The sequence below is a fragment of the Hydractinia symbiolongicarpus genome, chromosome 9 (genome assembly GCF_029227915.1).
Source record: "Hydractinia symbiolongicarpus strain clone_291-10 chromosome 9, HSymV2.1, whole genome shotgun sequence".
Classification (NCBI taxonomy): Eukaryota; Metazoa; Cnidaria; class Hydrozoa; order Anthoathecata; family Hydractiniidae; genus Hydractinia; species Hydractinia symbiolongicarpus.
In genome coordinates this window covers 12,234,526-12,258,106 of record NC_079883.1, presented here as the reverse complement: position 1 = coordinate 12,258,106, position 23,581 = coordinate 12,234,526, and the positions used below count along the sequence as shown (strand labels likewise).

Genomic DNA, 23,581 nt, shown 5'->3' with positions numbered 1-23,581 from the left:
GAAAGCTCTTTTTTCTCGTACTATCACCTGCAAATGTCGTAGGAAAATGTCATAGAAAACACTTTCAACAACCGCCACGTTCCTTAATTGTTATAACAAGAAATATATCACAGCGCCATTGAAATGAAAAGGCAACAAATGAAAATGAAAAGCCTACGACACCGGGAGTTCCCAGGCGGTCCCCCATCCAAGTACTATCCCGGCCCGACGATGCTTAACTTCCGTGATCAGACGAGAACGGGTGTGTTCATCGTGGTATGACCGTAGACATTAGTAGGGGCAAATACGTGCAATTTATTTTGACGTTGTGATCAAATTTTTTTATTTAATTTCTTTGAGTTACTGACCTCTGCGATTACTGCAAACGTCAGTAACTCGACCGTACAATTTCTGGTAGTGGGGGCCTGCGTCCGCGCTCGCCCCCTCCTTAAGTCAAAATGAATGAGCTTAGAATAGTTGCGCGGCCAAATGTCGGTGGTGACTTAAACGCTAAGGTAAAACCTCGCTTGGCTGTTACGAAACGTGATTGCGATATAAGTCCTCGGAAGGCGGCGGAATTTTATTTTATTTGCCATTCCGTCAGGGTTATTGGATGATCGGCAATAGATCGAGTTTGTATGCATTTGAAAGCTCTTTTTTCTCGTACTATCACCTGAAAATGTCGTAGGAAAATGTCATAGGAAACACTTTCAACAACCGCCACGTTCCTTAATTGTTATAACAAGAAATATATCACAGCGCCATTGAAATGAAAAGGCAACAAATGAAAATGAAAAGCCTACGACACCGGGAGTTCCCAGGCGGTCTCCCATCCAAGTACTATCCCGGCCCGACGATGCTTAACTTCCGTGATCAGACGAGAACGGGTGTGTTCATCGTGGCATGGCCGTAGACATTAGTAGGGGCAAATACGTGCAATTTATTTTGACGTTGTGATCAAATTTTTTTATTTAATTTCTTTGACTTACTGACCTCTGCGATTACTGCAAACGTCAGTAACTCGACCGTACAATTTCTGGTAGTGGGGGCCTGCGTCCGCGCTCGCCCCCTCCTTAAGTCAAAATGAATGAGCTTAGAATAGTTGCGCGGCCAAATGTCGGTGGTGACTTAAACGCCAAGGTAAAACCTCGCTTGGCTGTTACGAAACGTGATTGCGATATAAGTCCTCGGAAGGCGGCGGAATTTTATTTTATTTGCCATTTCGTCAGTGTTATTGGATGATCGGCAATAGATCGAGTTTGTATGCATTTGAAAGCTCTTTTTTCTCGTACTATCACCTTAAAATGTCGTGGGAAAATGTCATAGGAAACACTTTCAACAACCGCCACGTTCCTTAATTGTTATAACAAGAAATATATCACAGCGCCATTGAAATGAAAAGGCAACAAATGAAAATGAAAAGCCTACGACACCGGGAGTTCCCAGGCGGTCCCCCATCCAAGTACTATCCCGGCCCGACGATGCTTAACTTCCGTGATCAGACGAGAACGGGTGTGTTCATCGTGGTATGGCCGTAGACATTAGTAGGGGCAAATACGTGCAATTTATTTTGACGTTGTGATCAAATTTTTTTATTTAATTTCTTTGAGTTACTGACCTCTGCGATTACTGCAAACGTCAGTAACTCGACCGTACAATTTCTGGTAGTGGGGGCCTGCGTCCGCGCTCGCCCCCTCCTTAAGTCAAAATGAATGAGCTTAGAATAGTTGCGCGGCCAAATGTCGGTGGTGACTTAAACGCTAAGGTAAAACCTCGCTTGGCTGTTACGAAACGTGATTGCGATATAAGTCCTCGGAAGGCGGCGGAATTTTATTTTATTTGCCATTCCGTCAGGGTTATTGGATGATCGGCAATAGATCGAGTTTGTATGCATTTGAAAGCTCTTTTTTCTCGTACTATCACCTGAAAATGTCGTAGGAAAATGTCATAAGAAACACTTTCAACAACCGCCACGTTCCTTAATTGTTATTACAAGAAATATATCACAGCGCCATTGAAATGAAAAGGCAACAAATGAAAATGAAAAGCCTACGACACCGGGAGTTCCCAGGCGGTCCCCCATCCAAGTACTATCCCGGCCCGACGATGCTTAACTTCCGTGATCAGACGAGAACGGGTGTGTTCATCGTGGTATGGCCGTAGACATTAGTAGGGGCAAATACGTGCAATTTATTTTGACGTTGTGATCAAATTTTTTTTATTTAATTTCTTTGAGTTACTGACCTCTGCGATTACTGCAAACGTCAGTAACTCGACCGTACAATTTCTGGTAGTGGGGGCCTGCGTCCGCGCTCGCCCCCTCCTTAAGTCAAAATGAATGAGCTTAGAATAGTTGCGCGGCCAAATGTCGGTGGTGACTTAAACGCTAAGGTAAAACCTCGCTTGGCTGTTACGAAACGTGATTGCGATATAAGTCCTCGGAAGGCAGCAGAATTTTATTTTATTTGCCATTCCGTCAGGGTTATTGGATGATCGGCAATAGATCGAGTTTGTATGCATTTGAAAGCTCTTTTTTCTTGTACTATCACCTGAAAATATCGTAGGAAAATGTCATAGGAAACACTTTCAACAACCGCCACGTTCCTTAATTGTTATAACAAGAAATATATCACAGCGCCATTGAAATGAAAAGGCAACAAATGAAAATGAAAAGCCTACGACGCCGGGAGTTCCCAGGCGGTCCCCCATCCAAGTACTATCCCGGCCCGACGATGCTTAACTTCCGTGATCAGACGAGAACGGGTGTGTTCATCGTGGTATGGCCGTAGACATTAGTAGGGGCAAATACGTGCAATTTATTTTGACGTTGTGATCAAATTTTTTTATTTAATTTCTTTGAGTTACTGACCTCTGCGATTACTGCAAACGTCAGTAACTCGACCGTACAATTTCTGGTAGTGGGGGCCTGCGTCCGCGCTCGCCCCCTCCTTAAGTCAAAATGAATGAGCTTAGAATAGTTGCGCGGCCAAATGTCGGTGGTGACTTAAACGCTAAGGTAAAACCTCGCTTGGCTGTTACGAAACGTGATTGCGATATAAGTCCTCGGAAGGCGGCGGAATTTTATTTTATTTGCCATTTCGTCAGTGTTATTGGATGATCGGCAATAGATCGAGTTTGTATGCATTTGAAAGCTCTTTTTTCTCGTACTATCACCTGAAAATGTCGTGGGAAAATGTCATAGGAAACACTTTCAACAACCGCCACGTTCCTAAATTGTTATAACAAGAAATATATCACAGCGCCATTGAAATGAAAAGGCAACAAATGAAAATGAAAAGCCTACGACACCGGGAGTTCCCAGGCGGTCCCCCATCCAAGTACTATCCCGGCCCGACGATGCTTAACTTCCGTGATCAGACGAGAACGGTTGTTTTCATCGTGGTATGGCCGTAGACATTAGTAGGGGCAAATACGTGCAATTTATTTTGACGTTGTGATCAAATTTTTTTATTTAATTTCTTTGAGTTACTGACCTCTGCGATTACTGCAAACGTCAGTAACTCGACCGTACAATTTCTGGTAGTGGGGGCCTGCGTCCGCGCTCGCCCCCTCCTTAAGTCAAAATGAATGAGCTTAGAATAGTTGCGCGGCCAAATGTCGGTGGTGACTTAAACGCTAAGGTAAAACCTCGCTTGGCTGTTACGAAACGTGATTGCGATATAAGTCCTCGGAAGGCGGCGGAATTTTATTTTATTTGCCATTCCGTCAGGGTTATTGGATGATCGGCAATAGATCGAGTTTGTATGCATTTGAAAGCTCTTTTTTCTCGTACTATCACCTGAAAATGTCGTAGGAAAATGTCATAGGAAACACTTTCAACAACCGCCACGTTCCTTAATTGTTATTACAAGAAATATATCACAGCGCCATTAAAATGAAAAGGCAACAAGTGAAAATGAAAAGTCTACGACACCGGGAGTTCCCAGGCGTTCCCCCATCCAAGTACTATCCCGGCCCGACGATGCTTAACTTCCGTGATCAGACGAGAACGGGTGTGTTCATCGTGGTATGGCCGTAGACATTAGTAGGGGCAAATACGTGCAATTTATTTTGACGTTGTGATCAAATTTTTTTATTTAATTTCTTTGAGTTACTGACCTCTGCGATTACTGCAAACGTCAGTAACTCGACCGTACAATTTCTGGTAGTGGGGGCCTGCGTCCGCGCTCGCCCCCTCCTTAAGTCAAAATGAATGAGCTTAGAATAGTTGCGCGGCCAAATGTCGGTGGTGACTTAAACGCTAAGGTAAAACCTCGCTTGGCTGTTACGAAACGTGATTGCGATATAAGTCCTCGGAAGGCGGCGGAATTTTATTTTATTTGCCATTCCGTCAGGGTTATTGGATGATCGGCAATAGATCGAGTTTGTATGCATTTGAAAGCTCTTTTTTCTTGTACTATCACCTGAAAATGTCGTAGGAAAATGTCATAGGAAACACTTTCAACAACCGCCACGTTCCTTAATTGTTATAACAAGAAATATATCACAGCGCCATTGAAATGAAAAGGCAACAAATGAAAATGAAAAGCCTACGACACCGGGAGTTCCCAGGCGGTCCCCCATCCAAGTACTATCCCGGCCCGACGATGCTTAACTTCCGTGATCAGACGAGAACGGGTGTGTTCATCGTGGTATGGCCGTAGACATTAGTAGGGTCAAATACGTGCAATTTATTTTGACGTTGTGATCAAATTTTTTTTATTTAATTTCTTTGAGTTACTGACCTCTGCGATTACTGCAAACGTCAGTAACTCGACCGTACAATTTCTGGTAGTGGGGGCCGGCGTCCGCGCTCGCCCCCTCCTTAAGTCAAAATGAATGAGCTTAGAATAGTTGCGCGGCCAAATGTCGGTGGTGACTTAAACGCTAAGGTAAAACCTTGCTTGGCTGTTACGAAACGTGATTGCGATATAAGTCTTCGGAAGGCGGCGGAATTTTATTTTATTTGCCATTCCGTCAGGGTTATTGGATGATCGGCAATAGATCGAGTTTGTATGCATTTGAAAGCTCTTTTTTCTCGTACTATCACCTGAAAATGTCGTAGGAAAATGTCATAGGAAACACTTTCAACAACCGCCACGTTCCTTAATTGTTATAACAAGAAATATATCACAGTGCCATTGAAATGAAAAGGCAACAAATGAAAATGAAAAGCCTACGACACCGGGAGTTCCCAGGCGGTCCCCCATCCAAGTACTATCCCGGCCCGACGATGCTTAACTTCCGTGATCAGACGAGAACGGGTGTGTTCATCGTGGTATGGCCGTAGACATTTGTAGGGGCAAATACGTTCAATTTATTTTGACGTTGTGATCAAATTTTTTTATTTAATTTCTTTGAGTTACTGACCTCTGCGATTACTGCAAACGTCAGTAACTCGACCGTACAATTTCTGGTAGTGGGGGCCTGCGTCCGCGCTCGCCCCCTCCTTAAGTCAAAATGAATGAGCTTAGAATAGTTGCGCGGCCAAATGTCGGTGGTGACTTAAACGCTAAGGTAAAACCTCGCTTGGCTGTTACGAAACGTGATTGCGATATAAGTCCTCGGAAGGCGGCGGAATTTTATTTTATTTGCCATTCCGTCAGGGTTATTGGATGATCGGCAATAGATCGAGTTTGTATGCATTTGAAAGCTCTTTTTTCTCGTACTATCACCTGAAAATGTCGTAGGAAAATGTCATAGGAAACACTTTCAACAACCGCCACGTTCCTTAATTGTTATGACAAGAAATATATCACAGCGCCATTGAAATGAAAAGGCAACAAATGAAAATGAAAAGCCTACGACACCGGGAGTTCCCAGGCGGTCCCCCATCCAAGTACTATCTCGGCCCGACGATGCTTAACTTCCGTGATCAGACGAGAACGGGTGTGTTCATCGTGGTATGGCCGTAGACATTAGTAGGGGCAAATACGTGCAATTTATTTTGACGTTGTGATCAAATTTTTTTATTTAATTTCTTTGAGTTACTGACCTCTGCGATTACTGAAAACGTCAGTAACTCGACCGTACAATTTCTGGTAGTGGGGGCCTGCGTCCGCGCTCGCCCCCTCCTTAAGTCAAAATGAATGAGCTTAGAATAGTTGCGCGGCCAAATGTCGGTGGTGACTTAAACGCTAAGGTAAAACCTCGCTTGGCTGTTACGAAACGTGATTGCGATATAAGTCCTCGGAAGGCGGCGGAATTTTATTTTATTTGCCATTCCGTCAGGGTTATTGGATGATCGGCAATAGATCGAGTTTGTATGCATTTGAAAGCTCTTTTTTCTCGTACTATCACCTGAAAATGTCGTAGGAAAATGTCATAGGAAACACTTTCAACAACCGCCACGTTCCTTAATTGTTATAACAAGAAATATATCACAGCGCCATTGAAATGAAAAGGCAACAAATGAAAATGAAAAGCCTACGACACCGGGAGTTCCCAGGCGGTCCCCCATCCAAGTACTATCCCGGCCCGACGATGCTTAACTTCCGTGATCAGACGAGAACGGGTGTGTTCATCGTGGTATGGCCGTAGGCATTAGTAGGGGCAAATACGTGCAATTTATTTTGACGTTGTGATCAAATTTTTTTATTTAGTTTCTTTAAGTTACTGACCTCTGCGATTACTGCAAACGTCAGTAACTCGACCGTACAACTTCTGGTAGTGGGGGCCTGCGTCCGCGCTCGCCCCCTCCTTAAGTCAAAATGAATGAGCTTAGAATAGTTGTGCGGCCAAAGGTCGGCGGTGACTTAAACGCTAAGGTAAAACCTCGCTTGGCTGTTACGAAACGTAATTGCGATATAAGTCCTCGGAAGGCGGCGGAATTTTACTTTATTTGCCATTCCGTCAGGGTTATTGAATGATCGGCAATAGATCGAGTTGGTATGCATTTGAAAGCTCTTTTTTCTCGTACTATCACCTAAAAATGTCGTAGGAAAATGTCATAGGAAACACTTTCAACAACCGCCACGTTCCTTAATTGTTATAACAAGAAATATATCACAGCGCCATTGAAATGAAAAGGCAACAAATGAAAATGAAAAGCCTACGACACCGGGAGTTCCCAGGCGGTCTCCCATCCAAGTACTATCCCGGCCCGACGATGCTTAACTTCCGTGATCAGACGAGAACGGGTGTTCATCGTGGTATGGCCGTAGACATTAGTAGGGGCAAATACGTGCAATTTATTTTGACGTTGTGATCAAATTTTTTTATTTAAATTCTTTGAGTTACTGACCTCTGCGATTACTGCAAACGTCAGTAACTCGACCGTACAATTTCTGGTAGTGGGGGCCTGCGTCCGCGCTCGCCCCCTCCTTAAGTCAAAATGAATGAGCTTAGAATATTTGCGCGGCCAAATGTCGGTGGTGACTTAAACGCTAAGGTAAAACCTCGCTTGGCTGTTACGAAACGTGATTGCGATATAAGTCCTCGGAAGGCGGCGGAATTTTATTTTATTTTCCATTCCGTCAGGGTTATTGGATGATCGGCAATAGATCGAGTTTGTATGCATTTGAAAGCTCTTTTTTCTCGTACTATCACCTGAAAATGTCGTAGGAAAATGTCATAGGAAACACTTTCAACAACCGCCACGTTCCTTAATTGTTATAACAAGAAATATATCACAGCGCCATTGAAATGAAAAGGCAACAAATGAAAATGAAAAGCCTACGACACCGGGAGTTCCCAGGCGGTCCCCCATCCAAGTACTATCCCGGCCCGACGATGCTTAACTTCCTTGATCAGACGAGAACGGGTGTGTTCATCGTGGTATGGCCGTAGACATTAGTAGGGGCAAATACGTGCAATTTATTTTGACGTTGTGATCAAATTTTTTTATTTAATTTCTTTGAGTTACTGACCTCTGCGATTACTGCAAACGTCAGTAACTCGACCGTACAATTTCTGGTAGTGGGGGCCTGCGTCCGCGCTCGCCCCCTCCTTAAGTCAAAATGAATGAGCTTAGAATAGTTGCGCGGCCAAATGTCGGTGGTGACTTAAACGCTAAGGGAAAACCTCGCTTGGCTGTTACGAAACGTGATTGCGATATAAGTCCTCGGAAGGCGGCGGAATTTTATTTTATTTGCCATTCCGCCAGGGTTATTGGATGATCGGCAATAGATCGAGTTTGTATGCATTTGAAAGCTCTTTTTTCTCGTACTATCACCTGAAAATGTCGTAGGAAAATGTCATAGGAAACACTTTCAACAACCGCCACGTTCCTTAATTGTTATAACAAGAAATATATCACAGCGCCATTGAAATGAAAAGGCAACAAATGAAAATGAAAAGCCTACGACACCGGCAGTTCCCAGGCGGTCCCCATCCAAGTACTATCCCGGCCCGACGATGCTTAACTTCCGTGATCAGACGAGAACGGGTGTGTTCATCGTGGTATGGCCGTAGACATTAGTAGGGGCAAATACGTGCAATTTATTTTGACATTGTGATCAAATTTTTTTATTTAATTTCTTTGAGTTACTGACCTCTGCGATTACTGCAAACGTCAGTAACTCGACCGTACAATTTCTGGTAGTGGGGGCCTGCGTCCGCGCTCGCCCCCTCCTTAAGTCAAAATGATTGAGCTTAGAATAGTTGCGCGGCCAAAGGTCGGTGGTGACTTAAACGCTAAGGTAAAACCTCGCTTGTCTGTTACGAAACGTGATTGCGATATAAGTCCTCGGAAGGCGGCGGAATTTTATTTTATTTGCCATTCCGTCAGGGTTATTGGATGATCGGCAATAGATCGAGTTTGTATGCATTTAAAAGCTCTTTTTTCTCGTACTATCACCTGAAAATATCGCAGGAAAATGTCATAGGAAACACTTTCAACAACCGCCACGTTCCTTAATTGTTATAACAAGAAATATATCACAGCGCCATTGAAATGAAAAGGCAACAAATGAAAATGAAAAGCCTACGACACCGGGAGTTCCCAGGCGGTACCCCATCCAAGTACTATCCCGGCCCGACGATGCTTAACTTCCGTGATCAGACGAGAACGGGTGTGTTCATCGTGGTATGGCCGTAGACATTAGTAGGGGCAAATACGTGCAATTTATTTTGACGTTGTGATCAAATTTTTTTATTTAATTTCTTTGAGTTACTGACCTCCGCGATTACTGCAAACGTCAGTAACTCGACCGTACAATTTCTGGTAGTGGGGGCCTGCGTCCGCGCTCGCCCCCTCTTTAAGTCAAAATGAATGAGCTTAGAATAGTTGCGCGGCCAAATGTCGGTGGTGACTTAAACGCTAAGGTAAAACCTCGCTTGGCTGTTACGAAACGTGATTGCGATATAAGTCCTCGGAAGGCGGCGGAATTTTATTTTATTTGCCATTCCGTCAGGGTTATTGGATGATCGGCAATAGATCGAGTTTGTATGCATTTAAAAGCTCTTTTTTCTCGTACTATCACCTGAAAATATCGTAGGAAAATGTCATAGGAAACACTTTCAACAACCGCCACGTTCCTTAATTGTTATAACAAGAAATATATCACAGCGCCATTGAAATGAAAAGGCAACAAATGAAAATGAAAAGCCTACGACACCGGGAGTTCCCAGGCGGTCCCCCATCCAAGTACTATCCCGGCCCGACGATGCTTAACTTCCGTGATTAGACGAGAACGGGTGTGTTCATCGTGGTATGGCCGTAGACATTAGTAGTGGCAAATACGTGCAATTTATTTTGACGTTGTGATCAAATTTTTTTATTTAATTTCTTTGAGTTACTGACCTCTGCGATTACTGCAAACGTCAGTAACTCGACCGTACAATTTCTGGTAGTGGGGGCCTGCGTCCGCGCTCGGCCCCTCCTTAAGTCAAAATGAATGAGCTTGGAATAGTTGCGCGGCCAAATGTCGGTGGTTACTTAAACGCTAAGGTAAAACCTCGCTTGGCTGTTACGAAACGTGATTGCGATATAAGTCCTCGGAAGGCGGCGGAATTTTATTTTATTTGCCATTCCGTCAGGGTTATTGGATGATCGGCAATAGATCGAGTTTGTATGCATTTGAAAGCTCTTTTTTCTCGTACTATCACCTGAAAATGTCGTAGGAAAATGTCATAGGAAACACTTTCAACAACCGCCACGTTCCTTAATTGTTATAACAAGAAATATATCACAGCGCCATTGAAATGAAAAGGCAACAAATGAAAATGAAAAGCCTACGACACCGGGAGTTCCCAGGCGGTCCCCCATCCAAGTACTATCCCGGCCCGACGATGCTTAACTTCCGTGATCAGACGAGAACGGGTGTGTTCATCGTGGTATGGCCGTAGACATTAGTAGGGGCAAATACGTGCAATTTATTTTGACGTTGTGATCAAATTTTTTTATTTAATTTCTTTGAGTTACTGACCTCTGCGATTACTGCAAACGTCAGTAACTCGACCGTACAATTTCTGGTAGTGGGGGCCTGCGTCCGCGCTCGCCCCCTCCTTAAGTCAAAATGAATGAGCTTAGAATAGTTGCGCGGCCAAATGTCGGTGGTGACTTAAACGCTAAGGTAAAACCTCGCTTGGCTGTTAAGAAACGTGATTGCGATATAAGTCCTCGGAAGGCGGCGGAATTTTATTTTATTTGCCATTCCGTCAGGGTTATTGGATGATCGGCAATAGATCGAGTTTGTGTGCATTTGAAAGCTCTTTTTTCTCGTACTATCACCTGAAAATGTCGTAGGAAAATGTCATAGGAAACACTTTCAACAACCGCCACGTTCCTTAATTGTTATAACATGAAATATATCACAGCGCCATTGAAATGAAAAGGCAACAAATGAAAATGAAAAGCCTACGACACCGGGAGTTCCCAGGCGGTCCCCCATCCAAGTACTATCCCGGCCCGACGATGCTTAACTTCCGTGATTAGACAAGAACGGGTGTGTTCATCGTGGTATGGCCGTAGACATTAGTAGGGGCAAATACGTGCAATTTATTTTGACGTTGTGATCAAATTTTTTTATTTAATTTCTTTGAGTTACTGACCTCTGCGATTACTGCAAACGTCAGTAACTCAACCGTACAGATTCTGGTAGTGGGGGCCTGCGTCCGCGCTCGTCCCCTCCTTAAGTCAAAATAAATGAGCTTAGAATAGTTGCGCGGCCAAATGTCGGTGGTGACTTAAACGCTAAGGTAAAACCTCGGTTGGCTGTTACGAAACGTGATTGCGATATAAGTCCTCGGAAGGCGGCGGAATTTTATTTTATTTGCCATTCCGTCAGGTTTATTGGATGATCGGCAATAGATTGAGTTTGTATGCATTTGAAAGCTCTTTTTTCTCGTACTATCACCTGAAAATGTCGTAGGAAAATGTCATAGGAAACACTTTCAACAACCGCCACGTTCCTTAATTGTTATAACAAGAAATATATCACAGCGCCATTGAAATGAAAAGGCAACAATTGAAAATGAAAAGCCTACGACACCGGGAGTTCCCAGGCGGTCCCCCATCCAAGTACTATCCCGGCCCGACGATGCTTAACTTCCGTGATCAGACGAGAACGGGTGTGTTCATCGTGGTATGGCCGTAGACATTAGTAGGAGCAAATACGTGCAATTTATTTTGACGTTGTGATCAAATTGTTTTATTTAATTTCTTTGAGTTACTGACCTCTGCGATTACTGCAAACGTCAGTAACTCGACCGTACAATTTCTGGTAGTGGGGGCCTGCGTCCGCGCTCGTCCCCCTCCTTAAGTCAAAATGAATGAGCTTAGAATAGTTGCGCGGCCAAATGTCGGTGGTGACTTAAACGCTAAGGTAAAACCTCGCTTGGCTGTTACGAAAAGTGATTGCAATATAAGTCCTCGGAAGGCGGCGGAATTTTATTTTATTTGCCATTCCGTCAGGGTTATTGGATGATCGGCAATAGATCGAGTTTGTATGCATTTGAAAGCTCTTTTTTCTCGTACTATCACCTGAAAATGTCGTAGGAAAATGTCATAGGAAACACTTTCAACAACCGCTACGTTCCTTAATTGTTATAACAAGAAATATATCACAGCGCCATTGAAATGAAAAGGCAACAAATGAAAATGAAAAGCCTACGACACCGGGAGTTCCCAGGCGGTCCCCCATCCAAGTACTATCCCGGCCCGACGATGCTTAACTTCCGTGATTAGACGAGAACGGGTGTGTTCATCGTGGTATGGCCGTAGACATTAGTAGGGGCAAATACGTGCAATTTATTTTGACGTTGTGATCAAATTTTTTTATTTAATTTCTTTGAGTTACTGACCTCTGCGATTACTGCAAACGTCAGTAACTCGACCGTACAATTTCTGGTAGTGGGGGCCTGCGTCCGCGCTCGCCCCCTCCTTAAGTCAGAATGAATGAGCTTAGAATTGTTGTGCGGCCAAATGTCGGTGGTGACTTAAACGCTAAGGTAAAACCTCGCTTGGCTGTTACGAAACGTGATTGCGATATAAGTCCTCGGAAGGCGGCGGAATTTTACTTTATTTGCCATTCCGTCAGGGTTATTGGATGATCGGCAATAGATCGAGTTTGTATGCATTTGAAAGCTCTTTTTTCTCGTACTATCACCTGAAAATGTCGTAGGAAAATGTCATAGGAAACACTTTCAACAACCGCCACGTTCCTTAATTGTTATAACAAGAAATATATCACAGCGCCATTGAAATGAAAAGGCAACAAATGAAAATGAAAAGCCTACGACACCGGGAGTTCCCAGGCGGTCCCCCATCCAAGTACTATCCCGGCCCGACGATGCTTAACTTGCGTGATCAGACGAGAACGGGTGTGTTCATCGTGGTATGGCCGTAGACATTAGTAGGGGCAAATACGTGCAATTTATTTTGACGTTGTGATCAAATTTTTTTATTTAATTTCTTTGAGTTACTGACCTCTGCGATTACTGCAAACGTCAGTAACTCGACCGTACAATTTCTGGTAGTGGGGGCCTGCGTCCGCGCTCGCCCCCTCCTTAAGTCAGAATGAATGAGCTTAGAATTGTTGCGCGGCCAAATGTCGGTGGTGACTTAAACGCTAAGGTAAAACCTCGCTTGGCTGTTACGAAACGTGATTGCGATATAAGTCCTCGGAAGGCGGCGGAATTTTATTTTATTTGCCATTCCGTCAGGGTTATTGGATGATCGGCAATAGATCGAGTTTGTATGCATTTGAAAGCTCTTTTTTCTCGTACTATCACCTGAAAATGTCGTAGGAAAATGTCATAGGAAACACTTTCAACAACCGCCAAGTTCCTTAATTGTTATAACAAGAAATATACCACAGCGCCATTGAAATGAAAAGGCAACAAATGAAAATGAAAAGCCTACAACACCGGGAGTTCCCAGGTGGTCCCCCATCCAAGTACTATCCCGGCCCGACGATGCTTAACTTCCGTGATCAGACGAGAACGGGTGTGTTCATCGTGGTATGGCCGTAGACATTAGTAGGGGCAAATACGTGCAATTTATTTTGACGTTGTGATCAAATTTTTTTATTTAATTTCTTTGAGTTACTGACCTCTGCGATTACTGCAAACGTCAGTAACTCGACCGTACAATTTCTGGTAGTGGGGGCCTGCGTCCGCGCTCGCCCCCTCCTTAAGTCAAAATGAATGAGCTTAGAATAGTTGCGCGGCCAAATGTCGGTGGTGACTTAAACGCTAAGGTAAAACCTCGCTTGGCTGTTACGAAACGTGATTGCGATATAAGTCCTCGGAAGGCGGCGGAATTTTATTTTATTTGCCATTCCGTCAGGGTTATTGGATGATCGGCAATAGATCGAGTTTGTATGCATTTGAAAGCTCTTTTTTCTCGTACTATCACCTGAAAATGTCGTAGGAAAATCTCATAGGAAACACTTTCAACAACCGCCACGTTCCTTAATTGTTATAACAAGAAATATATCACAGCGCCATTGAAATGAAAAGGCAACAAATGAAAATGAAAAGCCTACGACACCGGGAGTTCCCAGGCGGTCCCCCATCCAAGTACTATCCCGGCCCGACGATGCTTAACTTCCGTGATCAGACGAGAACGGGTGTGTTCATCGTGGAATGGCCGTAGACATTAGTAGGGGCAAATACGTGCAATTTATTTTGACGTTGTGATCAAATTTTTTTATTTAATTTCTTTGAGTTACTGACCTCTGCGATTACTGCAAACGTCAGTAACTCGACCGTACAATTTCTGGTAGTGGGGGCCTGCGTCCGCGCTCGCCCCCTCCTTAAGTCAAAATGAATGAGCTTAGAATAGTTGCGCGGCCAAATGTCGGTGGTGACTTAAACGCTAAGGTAAAACCTCGCTTGGCTGTTACGAAACGTGATTGCGATATAAGTCCTCGGAAGGCGGCGGAATTTTATTTTATTTGCCATTCCGTCAGGGTTATTAGATGATCGGCAATAGATCGAGTTTGTATGCATTTGAAAGCTCTTTTTTCTCGTACTATCACCTGAAAATGTCGTAGGAAAATGTCATAGGAAACACTTTCAACAACCGCCAAGTTCCTTAATTGTTATAACAAGAAATATACCACAGCGCCATTGAAATGAAAAGGCAACAAATGAAAATGAAAAGCCTACAACACCGGGAGTTCCCAGGTGGTCCCCCATCCAAGTACTATCCCGGCCCGACGATGCTTAACTTCCGTGATCAGACGAGAGCGGGTGTGTTCATCGTGGTATGGCCGTAGACATTAGTAGGGGCAAATACGTGCAATTTATTTTGACGTTGTGATCAAATTTTTTTATTTAATTTCTTTGAGTTACTGACCTCTGCGATTACTGCAAACGTCAGTAACTCGACCGTACAATTTCTGGTAGTGGGGGCCTGCGTCCGCGCTCGCCCCTCCTTAAGTCAAAATGAATGAGCTTAGAATAGTTGCGCGGCCAAATGTCGGTGGTGACTTAAACGCTAAGGTAAAACCTCGCTTGGCTGTTACGAAACGTGATTGCGATATAAGTCCTCGGAAGGCGGCGGAATTTTATTTTATTTGCCATTCCGTCAGGGTTATTGGATGATCGGCAATAGATCGAGTTTGTATGCATTTGAAAGCTCTTTTTTCTCCTACTATCACCTGAAAATGTCGTAGGAAAATGTCATAGGAAACACTTTCAACAACCGCCACGTTCCTTAATTGTTATAACAAGAAACATATCACAGCGCCATTGAAATGAAAAGGCAACAAATGAAAATGAAAAGCCTATGACACCGGGAGTTCCCAGGCGGTCCCCCATCCAAGTACTATCCCGGCCCGACGATGCTTAACTTCCGTGATCAGACGAGAACGGGTGTGTTCATCGTGGTATGGCCGTAGACATTAGTAGGGGCAAATACGTGCAATTTATTTTGACGTTGTGATCAAATTTTTTTATTTAATTTCTTTGAGTTACTGACCTCTGCGATTATTGCAAACGTCAGTAACTCGACCGTACAATTTCTGGTAGTGGGGGCCTGCGTCCGCGCTCGCCCCCTCCTTAAGTCAAAATGAATGAGCTTAGAATAGTTTCGCGGCCAAATGTCGGTGGTGACTTAAACGCTAAGGTAAAACCTCGCTTGGCTGTTACGAAACGTGATTGCGATATAAGTCCTCGGAAGGCGGCGGAATTTTATTTTATTTGCCATTCCGTCAGGGTTATTGGATGATCGGCAATAGATCGAGTTTGTATGCATTTGAAAGCTCTTTTTTCTCGTACTATCACCTGAAAATGTCGTAGGAAAATGTCATAGGAAACACTTTCAACAACCGCCACGTTCCTTAATTGTTATAACAAGAAATATAACACAGCGCCATTGAAATGAAAAGGCAACAAATGAAAATGAAAAGCCTACGACACCGGGAGTTCCCAGGCGGTCCCCCATCCAAGTACTATCCCGGCCCGACGATGCTTAACTTCCGTGATGAGACGAGAACGGGTGTGTTCATCGTGGTATGGCCGTAGACATTAGTAGGGGCAAATACGTGCAATTTATTTTGACGTTGTGATCAAGTTTTTTTATTTATTTTCTTTGAGTTACTGACCTCTGCGATTACTGCAAACGTCAGTAACTCGACCGTACAATTTCTGGTAGTGGGGGCCTGCGTCCGCGCTCGCCCCTCCTTAAGTCAAAATGAATGAGCTTAGAATAGTTGCGCGGCCAAATGTCGGTGGTGACTTAAACGCTAAGGTAATACCTCGCTTGGCTGTTACGAAACGTGATTGCGATATAAGTCCTCGAAAGGCGCGGAATTTTATTTTATTTGCCATTCCGTCAGGGTTATTGGATGATCGGCAATAGATCGAGTTTGTATGCATTTGAAAGCACTTTTTTCTCGTACTATCACCTGAAAATGTCGTAGGAAAATGTCATAGGAAACACTCTCAACAACCGCCACGTTCCTTAATTGTTATAACAAGAAATATATCACAGCGCCATTGAAATGAAAAGGCAACAAATGAAAATGAAAAGCCTACGACACCGGGAGTTCCCAGGCGGTCCCCCATCCAAGTACTATCCCGGCCCGACGATGCTTAACTTCCGTGATCAGACGAGAACGGGTGTGTTCATTGTGGTATGGCCGTAGACATTAGTAGGGGCAAAATACGTGCAATTTATTTTGACGTTGTAATCAAATTTTTTTATTTAATTTCTTTGAGTTACTGACCTCTGCGATTACTGCAAACGTCAGTAACTCGACCGTACAATTTCTGGTAGTGGGGGCCTGCGTCCGCGCTCGCCCCCTTCTTAAGTCAAAATGAATGAGCTTAGAATAGTTGCGCGGCCAAATGTCGGTGGTGACTTAAACGCTAAGGTAAAACCTCGCTTGGCTGTTACGAAACGTGATTGCGATATAAGTCCTCGGAAGGCGGCGGAATTTTATTTTATTTGCCATTCCGTCAGGGTTATTGGATGATCGGCAATAGATCGAGTTTGTATGCATTTGAAAGCTCTTTTTTCACGTACTATCACCTGAAAATGTCGTAGGAAAATGTCATAGGAAACACTTTCAACAACCGCCACGTTCTTTAATTGTTATAACAAGAAATATATCACAGCGCCATTGAAATGAAAAGGCAACAAATGAAAATGAAAAGCCTACGACACCGGGAGTTCCCAGGCGGTCCCCCATCCAAGTACTATCCCGGCCCGACGATGCTTAACTTCCGTGATCAGACGAGAACGGGTGTGTTCATCGTGGTATGGCCGTAGACATTAGTAGGGGCAAATACGTGCAATTTATTTTGACGTTGTGATCAAATTTTTTTATTTAATTTCTTTGAGTTACTGACCTCTGCGATTACTGCAAACGTCAGTAACTCGACCGTACAATTTCTGGTAGTGGGGGCCTGCGTCCGCGCTCGCCCCCTCCTTAAGTCAAAATGAATGAGCTTAGAATAGTTGCGCGGCCAAATGTCGGTGGTGACTTAAACGCTAAGGTAAAACCTCGCTTGGCTGTTACGAAACGTGATTGCGATATAAGTCCTCGGAAGGCGGCGGAATTTTATTTTATTTGCCATTCCGTCAGGGTTATTGGATGATCGGCAATAGATCGAGTTTGTATGCATTTGAAAGCTCTTTTTTGTCGTACTATCACCTGAAAATGTCGTAGGAAAATGTCATAGGAAACACTTTCAACAACCGCCATGTTCCTTAATTGTTATAACAAGAAATATATCACAGCGCCATTGAAATGAAAAGGCAACAAATGAAAATGAAAAGCCTACGACACCGGGAGTTCCCAGGCGGTCCCCCATCCAAGTACTATCCCGGCCCGACGATGCTTAACTTCCGTGATCTGACGAGAACGGGTGTGTTCATCGTGGTATGGCCGTAGACTTTAGTAGGGGCAAATACGTGCAATTTATTTTGACGTTGTGATCAAATTTTTTTATTTAATTTCTTTGAGTTACTGACCTCTGCGATTACTGCAAACGTCAGTAACTCGACCGTACAATTTCTGGTAGTGGGGGCCTGCGTCCGCGCTCGCCCCCTCCTTAAGTCAAAATGAATGAGCTTAGAATAGTTGCGCGGCCAAATGTCGGTGGTGACTTAAACGCTAAGGTAAAACCTCGCTTGGCTGTTACGAAACGTGATTGCGATATAAGTCCTCGGAAGGCGGCGGAATTTTACTTTATTTGCCATTCCGTCAGGGTTATTGGATGATCGGCAATAGATCGAATTTGTATGCATTTGAAAGCTCTTTTTTCTCGTACTATCACCTGAAAATGTCGTAGGAAAATGTCATAGGAAACACTTTAAACAACCGCCACGTTCCTTAATTGTTATAACAAGAAATATATCACAGGGCCATTGAAATGAAAAGGCAACAAATGAAAATGAAAAGCCTACGACACCGGGAGTTCCCAGGCGGTCCCCCATCCAAGTACTATCCCGGCCCGACGATGCTTAACTTCCGTGATCAGACGAGAACAGGTGTGTTCATCGTGGTATGGCCGTAGACATTAGTAGGGGCAAATACGTGCAATTTATTTTGACGTTGTGATCAAATTTTTTTATTTAATTTCTTTGAGTTACTGACCTCTGCGATTACTGCAAACGTCAGTAACTCGACCGTACAATTTCTGGTAGTGGGGGCCTGCGTCCGCGCTCGCCCCCTCCTTATGTCAAAATGAATGAGCTTAGAATAGTTGCGCGGCCAAATGTCGGTGGTGACTGAAACGCTAAGGTAAAACCTCGCTTGACTGTTACGAAACGTGATTGCGACATAAGTCCTCGGAAGGCGGCGGAATTTTATTTTATTTGCCTATCCGTCAGGGTTGTTGGATGATCGGCAATAGATCGAGTTTGTATGCATTTGAAAGCTTTTTTTTCTCGTACTATCACCTGAAAATGTCGTAGGAAAATGTCATAGGAAACACTTTCAACAACCGCCACGTTCCTTAATTGTTATAACAAGAAATATATCACAGCGCCATTGAAATGAAAAGGCAACAAATGAAAATGAAAAGCCTACGACACCGGGAGTTCCCAGGCGGTCCCCCATCCAAGTACTATCCCGGCCCGACGATGCTTAACTTGCGTGATCAGACGAGAACGGGTGTGTTCATCGTGGTATGGCCGTAGACATTAGTAGGGGCAAATACGTGCAATTTATTTTGACGTTGTGATCAAATTTTTTTATTTAATTTCTTTGAGTTACTGACCTCTGCGATTACTGCAAACGTCAGTAACTCGACCGTACAATTTCTGGTAGTGGGGGCCTGCGTCCGCGCTCGCCCCCTCCTTAAGTCAAAATGAATGAGCTTAGAATAGTTGCGCGGCCAAATGTCGGTGGTGACTTAAACGCTAAGGTAAAACCTCGCTTGACTGTTACGAAACGTGATTGCGATATAAGTCCTCGGAAGGCGGCGGAATTTTATTTTATTTGCCATTCCGTCAGGGTTGTTGGATGATCGGCAATAGATCGAGTTTGTATGCATTTGAAAGCTCTTTTTTCTCGTACTATCACCTGAAAATGTCGTAGGAAAATGTCATAGGAAACACTTTCAACAACCGCCACGTTCCTTAATTGTTATAACAAGAAATATATCACAGCGCCATTGAAATGAAAAGGCAACAAATGAAAATGAAAAGCCTACGACACCGGGAGTTCCCAGGCGGTCCCCCATCCAAGTACTATCCCGGCCCGACGATGCTTAACTTGCGTGATCAGACGAGAACGGGTGTGTTCATCGTGGTATGGCCGTAGACATTAGTAGGGGCAAATACGTGCAATTTATTTTGACGTTGTGATCAAATTTTTTTATTTAATTTCTTTGAGTTACTGACCTCTGCGATTACTGCAAACGTCAGTAACTCGACCGTACAATTTCTGGTAGTGGGGGCCTGCGTCCGCGCTCGCCCCCTCCTTAAGACAAAATGAATGAGCTTAGAATAGTTGCGCGGCCAAATGTCGGTGGTGACTTAAACGCTAAGGTAAAACCTCGCTTGGCTGTTACGAAACGTGATTGCGATATAAGTCCTCGGAAGGCGGCGGAATTTTATTTTATTTGCCATTCCGTCAGGGTTATTGGATGATCGGCAATAGATCGAGTTTGTATGCATTTGAAAGCTCTTTTTTCTCGTACTATCACCTGAAAATGTCGTAGGAAAATGTCATAGGAAACACTTTCAACAACCGCCACGTTCCTTAATTGTTATAACAAGAAATATATCACAGCGCCATTGAAATGAAAAGGCAACAAATGAAAATGAAAAGCCTACGACACCGGGAGTTCCCAGGCGGTCCCCCATCCAAGTACTATCCCGGCCCGACGATGCTTAACTTCCGTGATCAGACGAGAACGGGTGTGTTCATCGTGGTATGGCCGTAGACATTAGTAGGGGCAAATACGTGCAATTTATTTTGACGTTGTGATCAAATTTTTTTATTTAATTTCTTTGAGTTACTGACCTCTGCGATTACTGCAAACGTCAGTAACTCGACCGTACAATTTCTGGTAGTGGGGGCCTGCGTCCGCGCTCGCCCCCTCCTTAAGTCAAAATGAATGAGCTTAGAATAGTTGCGCGGCCAAATGTCGGTGGTGACTTAAACGCTAAGGTAAAACCTCGCTTGGCTGTTACGAAACGTGATTGCGATATAAGTCCTCGGAAGGCGGCGGAATTTTATTTTATTTGCCATTCCGTCAGGGTTATTGGATGATCGGCAATAGATCGAGTTTGTATGCATTTGAAAGCTCTTTTTTCTCGTACTATCACCTGAAAATGTCGTAGGAAAATGTCATAGGAAACACTTTCAACAACCGCCATGTTCCTTAATTGTTATAACAAGAAATATATCACAGCGCCATTGAAATGAAAAGGCAACAAATGAAAATGAAAAGCCTACGACACCGGGAGTTCCCAGGCGGTCCCCCATCCAAGTACTATCCCGGCCCGACGATGCTTAACTTCCGTGATCTGACGAGAACGGGTGTGTTCATCGTGGTATGGCCGTAGACATTAGTAGGGGCAAATACGTGCAATTTATTTTGACGTTGTGATCAAATTTTTTTATTTAATTTCTTTGAGTTACTGACCTCTGCGAGTACTGCAAACGTCAGTAACTCGACCGTAAAATTTCTGGTAGTGGGGGCCTGCGTCCGCGCTCGCCCCCTCCTTAAGTCAAAATGAATGAGCTTAGAATAGTTGCGCGGCCAAATGTCGGTGGTGACTTAAACGCTAAGGTAAAACCTCGCTTGGCTGTTACGAAACGTGATTGCGATATAAGTCCTCGGAAGGCGGCGGAATTTTATTTTATTTGCCATTCCGTCAGGGTTATTGGATGATCGGCAATAGATCGAATTTGTATGCATTTGAAAGCTCTTTTTTCTCGTACTATCACCTGAAAATGTCGTAGGAAAATGTCATAGGAAACACTTTTAACAACCGCCACGTTCCTTAATTGTTATAACAAGAAATATATCACAGGGCCATTGAAATGAAAAGGCAACAAATGAAAATGAAAAGCCTACGACACCGGGAGTTCCCAGGCGGTCCCCCATCCAAGTACTATCCCGGCCAGACGATGCTTAACTTCCGTGATCAGACGAGAACGGGTGTGTTCATCGTGGTATGGCCGTAGACATTAGTAGGGGCAAATACGTGCAATTTATTTTGACGTTGTGATCAAATTTTTTTATTTAATTTCTTTGAGTTACTGACCTCTGCGATTACTGCAAACGTCAGTAACTCGACCGTACAATTTCTGGTAGTGGGGGCCTGCGTCCGCGCTCGCCCCCTCCTTAAGTCAAAATGAATGAGCTTAGAATAGTTGCGCGGCCAAATGTCGGTGGTGACTTAAACGCTAAGGTAAAACCTCGCTTGACTGTTACGAAACGTGATTGCGATATAAGTCCTCGGAAGGCGGCGGAATTTTATTTTATTTGCCATTCCGTCAGGGTTGTTGGATGATCGGCAATAGATCGAGTTTGTATGCATTTGAAAGCTTTTTTTTCTCGTACTATCACCTGAAAATGTCGTAGGAAAATGTCATAGGAAACACTTTCAACAACCGCCACGTTCCTTAATTGTTATAACAAGAAATATATCACAGCGCCATTGAAATGAAAAGGCAACAAATGAAAATGAAAAGCCTACGACACCGGGAGTTCCCAGGCGGTCCCCCATCCAAGTACTATCCCGGCCCGACGATGCTTAACTTGCGTGATCAGACGAGAACGGGTGTGTTCATCGTGGTATGGCCGTAGACATTAGTAGGGGCAAATACGTGCAATTTATTTTGACGTTGTGATCAAATTTTTTTATTTAATTTCTTTGAGTTACTGACCTCTGCGATTACTGCAAACGTCAGTAACTCGACCGTACAATTTCTGGTAGTGGGGGCCTGCGTCCGCGCTCGCCCCCTCCTTAAGTCAAAATGAATGAGCTTAGAATAGTTGCGCGGCCAAATGTCGGTGGTGACTTAAACGCTAAGGTAAAACCTCGCTTGACTGTTACGAAACGTGATTGCGATATAAGTCCTCGGAAGGCGGCGGAATTTTATTTTATTTGCCATTCCGTCAGGGTTGTTGGATGATCGGCAATAGATCGAGTTTGTATGCATTTGAAAGCTTTTTTTTCTCGTACTATCACCTGAAAATGTCGTAGGAAAATGTCATAGGAAACACTTTCAACAACCGCCACGTTCCTTAATTGTTATAACAAGAAATATATCACAGCGCCATTGAAATGAAAAGGCAACAAATGAAAATGAAAAGCCTACGACACCGGGAGTTCCCAGGCGGTCCCCCATCCAAGTACTATCCCGGCCCGACGATGCTTAACTTGCGTGATCAGACGAGAACGGGTGTGTTCATCGTGGTATGGCCGTAGACATTAGTAGGGGCAAATACGTGCAATTTATTTTGACGTTGTGATCAAATTTTTTTATTTAATTTCTTTGAGTTACTGACCTCTGCGATTACTGCAAACGTCAGTAACTCGACCGTACAATTTCTGGTAGTGGGAGCCTGCGTCCGCGCTCGCCCCCTCCTTAAGTCAAAATGAATGAGCTTAGAATAGTTGCGCGGCCAAATGTCGGTGGTGACTTAAACGCTAAGGTAAAACCTCGCTTGGCTGTTACGAAACGTGATTGCGATATAAGTCCTCGGAAAGCGGCGGAATTTTATTTTATTTGCCATTCCGTCAGGGTTATTGGATGATCGGCAATAGATCGAATTTGTATGCATTTGAAAGCTCTTTTTTCTCGTACTATCACCTGAAAATGTCGTAGGAAAATGTCATAGGAAACACTTTTAACAACCGCCACGTTCCTTAATTGTTATAACAAGAAATATATCACAGGGCCATTGAAATGAAAAGGCAACAAATGAAAATGAAAAGCCTACGACACCGGGAGTTCCCAGGCGGTCCCCCATCCAAGTACTATCCCGGCCCGACGATGCTTAACTTCCGTGATCAGACGAGAACGGGTGTGTTCATCGTGGTATGGCCGTAGACATTAGTAGGGGCAAATACGTGCAATTTATTTTGACGTTGTGATCAAATTTTTTTATTTAATTTCTTTGAGTTACTGACCTCTGCGATTACTGCAAACGTCAGTAACTCGACCGTACAATTTCTGGTAGTGGGGGCCTGCGTCCGCGCTCGCCCCCTCCTTAAGTCAAAATGAATGAGCTTAGAATAGTT

The 23,581-nt window shown here is 43.9% G+C and overlaps 38 non-coding genes across 38 annotated transcripts; all 38 read right to left on the bottom strand.

The window, feature by feature from the left end:
* Positions 1-150: 150 nt before the first annotated feature.
* On the bottom strand, positions 151-269 carry LOC130658803 (5S ribosomal RNA). Its single transcript, XR_008986016.1, has one exon. It is a non-coding gene; the product is annotated as a 5S ribosomal RNA (ribosomal RNA).
* A 506-nt stretch (positions 270-775) lies between these two features.
* On the bottom strand, positions 776-894 carry LOC130658856 (5S ribosomal RNA). Its single transcript, XR_008986069.1, has one exon. It is a non-coding gene; the product is annotated as a 5S ribosomal RNA (ribosomal RNA).
* Positions 895-1,400: 506 nt separating this feature from the next.
* LOC130658528 (5S ribosomal RNA) lies at positions 1,401-1,519 on the bottom strand. Its single transcript, XR_008985742.1, has one exon. It is a non-coding gene; the product is annotated as a 5S ribosomal RNA (ribosomal RNA).
* Positions 1,520-2,025: 506 nt separating this feature from the next.
* LOC130658527 (5S ribosomal RNA) lies at positions 2,026-2,144 on the bottom strand. Its single transcript, XR_008985741.1, has one exon. It is a non-coding gene; the product is annotated as a 5S ribosomal RNA (ribosomal RNA).
* Positions 2,145-2,651: 507 nt separating this feature from the next.
* On the bottom strand, positions 2,652-2,770 carry LOC130658869 (5S ribosomal RNA). Its single transcript, XR_008986082.1, has one exon. It is a non-coding gene; the product is annotated as a 5S ribosomal RNA (ribosomal RNA).
* Positions 2,771-3,276: 506 nt separating this feature from the next.
* Positions 3,277-3,395, bottom strand: LOC130658923 (5S ribosomal RNA). Its single transcript, XR_008986136.1, has one exon. It is a non-coding gene; the product is annotated as a 5S ribosomal RNA (ribosomal RNA).
* Positions 3,396-3,901: 506 nt separating this feature from the next.
* On the bottom strand, positions 3,902-4,020 carry LOC130659088 (5S ribosomal RNA). Its single transcript, XR_008986300.1, has one exon. It is a non-coding gene; the product is annotated as a 5S ribosomal RNA (ribosomal RNA).
* Positions 4,021-4,526: 506 nt separating this feature from the next.
* Positions 4,527-4,645, bottom strand: LOC130658526 (5S ribosomal RNA). Its single transcript, XR_008985740.1, has one exon. It is a non-coding gene; the product is annotated as a 5S ribosomal RNA (ribosomal RNA).
* Positions 4,646-5,152: 507 nt separating this feature from the next.
* Positions 5,153-5,271, bottom strand: LOC130658525 (5S ribosomal RNA). The gene has a single exon (XR_008985739.1). It is a non-coding gene; the product is annotated as a 5S ribosomal RNA (ribosomal RNA).
* Positions 5,272-5,777: 506 nt separating this feature from the next.
* LOC130659023 (5S ribosomal RNA) lies at positions 5,778-5,896 on the bottom strand. Its single transcript, XR_008986235.1, has one exon. It is a non-coding gene; the product is annotated as a 5S ribosomal RNA (ribosomal RNA).
* A 506-nt stretch (positions 5,897-6,402) lies between these two features.
* On the bottom strand, positions 6,403-6,521 carry LOC130659277 (5S ribosomal RNA). Its single transcript, XR_008986489.1, has one exon. It is a non-coding gene; the product is annotated as a 5S ribosomal RNA (ribosomal RNA).
* A 506-nt stretch (positions 6,522-7,027) lies between these two features.
* LOC130659256 (5S ribosomal RNA) lies at positions 7,028-7,144 on the bottom strand. Its single transcript, XR_008986468.1, has one exon. It is a non-coding gene; the product is annotated as a 5S ribosomal RNA (ribosomal RNA).
* A 506-nt stretch (positions 7,145-7,650) lies between these two features.
* Positions 7,651-7,769, bottom strand: LOC130659210 (5S ribosomal RNA). Its single transcript, XR_008986422.1, has one exon. It is a non-coding gene; the product is annotated as a 5S ribosomal RNA (ribosomal RNA).
* A 506-nt stretch (positions 7,770-8,275) lies between these two features.
* Positions 8,276-8,393, bottom strand: LOC130659362 (5S ribosomal RNA). The gene has a single exon (XR_008986573.1). It is a non-coding gene; the product is annotated as a 5S ribosomal RNA (ribosomal RNA).
* Positions 8,394-8,899: 506 nt separating this feature from the next.
* On the bottom strand, positions 8,900-9,018 carry LOC130658866 (5S ribosomal RNA). The gene has a single exon (XR_008986078.1). It is a non-coding gene; the product is annotated as a 5S ribosomal RNA (ribosomal RNA).
* Positions 9,019-9,524: 506 nt separating this feature from the next.
* On the bottom strand, positions 9,525-9,643 carry LOC130659123 (5S ribosomal RNA). Its single transcript, XR_008986335.1, has one exon. It is a non-coding gene; the product is annotated as a 5S ribosomal RNA (ribosomal RNA).
* Positions 9,644-10,149: 506 nt separating this feature from the next.
* On the bottom strand, positions 10,150-10,268 carry LOC130658523 (5S ribosomal RNA). The gene has a single exon (XR_008985736.1). It is a non-coding gene; the product is annotated as a 5S ribosomal RNA (ribosomal RNA).
* A 506-nt stretch (positions 10,269-10,774) lies between these two features.
* LOC130659341 (5S ribosomal RNA) lies at positions 10,775-10,893 on the bottom strand. The gene has a single exon (XR_008986553.1). It is a non-coding gene; the product is annotated as a 5S ribosomal RNA (ribosomal RNA).
* Positions 10,894-11,399: 506 nt separating this feature from the next.
* Positions 11,400-11,518, bottom strand: LOC130658522 (5S ribosomal RNA). The gene has a single exon (XR_008985735.1). It is a non-coding gene; the product is annotated as a 5S ribosomal RNA (ribosomal RNA).
* Positions 11,519-12,025: 507 nt separating this feature from the next.
* On the bottom strand, positions 12,026-12,144 carry LOC130659122 (5S ribosomal RNA). The gene has a single exon (XR_008986334.1). It is a non-coding gene; the product is annotated as a 5S ribosomal RNA (ribosomal RNA).
* Positions 12,145-12,650: 506 nt separating this feature from the next.
* LOC130659137 (5S ribosomal RNA) lies at positions 12,651-12,769 on the bottom strand. Its single transcript, XR_008986349.1, has one exon. It is a non-coding gene; the product is annotated as a 5S ribosomal RNA (ribosomal RNA).
* Positions 12,770-13,275: 506 nt separating this feature from the next.
* On the bottom strand, positions 13,276-13,394 carry LOC130658783 (5S ribosomal RNA). The gene has a single exon (XR_008985996.1). It is a non-coding gene; the product is annotated as a 5S ribosomal RNA (ribosomal RNA).
* Positions 13,395-13,900: 506 nt separating this feature from the next.
* Positions 13,901-14,019, bottom strand: LOC130658909 (5S ribosomal RNA). The gene has a single exon (XR_008986121.1). It is a non-coding gene; the product is annotated as a 5S ribosomal RNA (ribosomal RNA).
* Positions 14,020-14,525: 506 nt separating this feature from the next.
* LOC130659117 (5S ribosomal RNA) lies at positions 14,526-14,644 on the bottom strand. Its single transcript, XR_008986328.1, has one exon. It is a non-coding gene; the product is annotated as a 5S ribosomal RNA (ribosomal RNA).
* Positions 14,645-15,149: 505 nt separating this feature from the next.
* On the bottom strand, positions 15,150-15,268 carry LOC130658980 (5S ribosomal RNA). The gene has a single exon (XR_008986192.1). It is a non-coding gene; the product is annotated as a 5S ribosomal RNA (ribosomal RNA).
* Positions 15,269-15,774: 506 nt separating this feature from the next.
* On the bottom strand, positions 15,775-15,893 carry LOC130659300 (5S ribosomal RNA). The gene has a single exon (XR_008986512.1). It is a non-coding gene; the product is annotated as a 5S ribosomal RNA (ribosomal RNA).
* A 504-nt stretch (positions 15,894-16,397) lies between these two features.
* Positions 16,398-16,516, bottom strand: LOC130658948 (5S ribosomal RNA). Its single transcript, XR_008986161.1, has one exon. It is a non-coding gene; the product is annotated as a 5S ribosomal RNA (ribosomal RNA).
* Positions 16,517-17,023: 507 nt separating this feature from the next.
* Positions 17,024-17,142, bottom strand: LOC130658521 (5S ribosomal RNA). The gene has a single exon (XR_008985734.1). It is a non-coding gene; the product is annotated as a 5S ribosomal RNA (ribosomal RNA).
* A 506-nt stretch (positions 17,143-17,648) lies between these two features.
* Positions 17,649-17,767, bottom strand: LOC130660687 (5S ribosomal RNA). The gene has a single exon (XR_008987884.1). It is a non-coding gene; the product is annotated as a 5S ribosomal RNA (ribosomal RNA).
* Positions 17,768-18,273: 506 nt separating this feature from the next.
* Positions 18,274-18,392, bottom strand: LOC130658902 (5S ribosomal RNA). Its single transcript, XR_008986115.1, has one exon. It is a non-coding gene; the product is annotated as a 5S ribosomal RNA (ribosomal RNA).
* A 506-nt stretch (positions 18,393-18,898) lies between these two features.
* On the bottom strand, positions 18,899-19,017 carry LOC130659135 (5S ribosomal RNA). The gene has a single exon (XR_008986347.1). It is a non-coding gene; the product is annotated as a 5S ribosomal RNA (ribosomal RNA).
* A 506-nt stretch (positions 19,018-19,523) lies between these two features.
* Positions 19,524-19,642, bottom strand: LOC130659134 (5S ribosomal RNA). The gene has a single exon (XR_008986346.1). It is a non-coding gene; the product is annotated as a 5S ribosomal RNA (ribosomal RNA).
* A 506-nt stretch (positions 19,643-20,148) lies between these two features.
* Positions 20,149-20,267, bottom strand: LOC130658519 (5S ribosomal RNA). Its single transcript, XR_008985733.1, has one exon. It is a non-coding gene; the product is annotated as a 5S ribosomal RNA (ribosomal RNA).
* Positions 20,268-20,773: 506 nt separating this feature from the next.
* LOC130660563 (5S ribosomal RNA) lies at positions 20,774-20,892 on the bottom strand. Its single transcript, XR_008987761.1, has one exon. It is a non-coding gene; the product is annotated as a 5S ribosomal RNA (ribosomal RNA).
* A 506-nt stretch (positions 20,893-21,398) lies between these two features.
* Positions 21,399-21,517, bottom strand: LOC130659147 (5S ribosomal RNA). The gene has a single exon (XR_008986359.1). It is a non-coding gene; the product is annotated as a 5S ribosomal RNA (ribosomal RNA).
* Positions 21,518-22,023: 506 nt separating this feature from the next.
* LOC130659133 (5S ribosomal RNA) lies at positions 22,024-22,142 on the bottom strand. Its single transcript, XR_008986345.1, has one exon. It is a non-coding gene; the product is annotated as a 5S ribosomal RNA (ribosomal RNA).
* Positions 22,143-22,648: 506 nt separating this feature from the next.
* LOC130659132 (5S ribosomal RNA) lies at positions 22,649-22,767 on the bottom strand. Its single transcript, XR_008986344.1, has one exon. It is a non-coding gene; the product is annotated as a 5S ribosomal RNA (ribosomal RNA).
* Positions 22,768-23,273: 506 nt separating this feature from the next.
* LOC130658518 (5S ribosomal RNA) lies at positions 23,274-23,392 on the bottom strand. Its single transcript, XR_008985732.1, has one exon. It is a non-coding gene; the product is annotated as a 5S ribosomal RNA (ribosomal RNA).
* Positions 23,393-23,581: the final 189 nt, after the last annotated feature.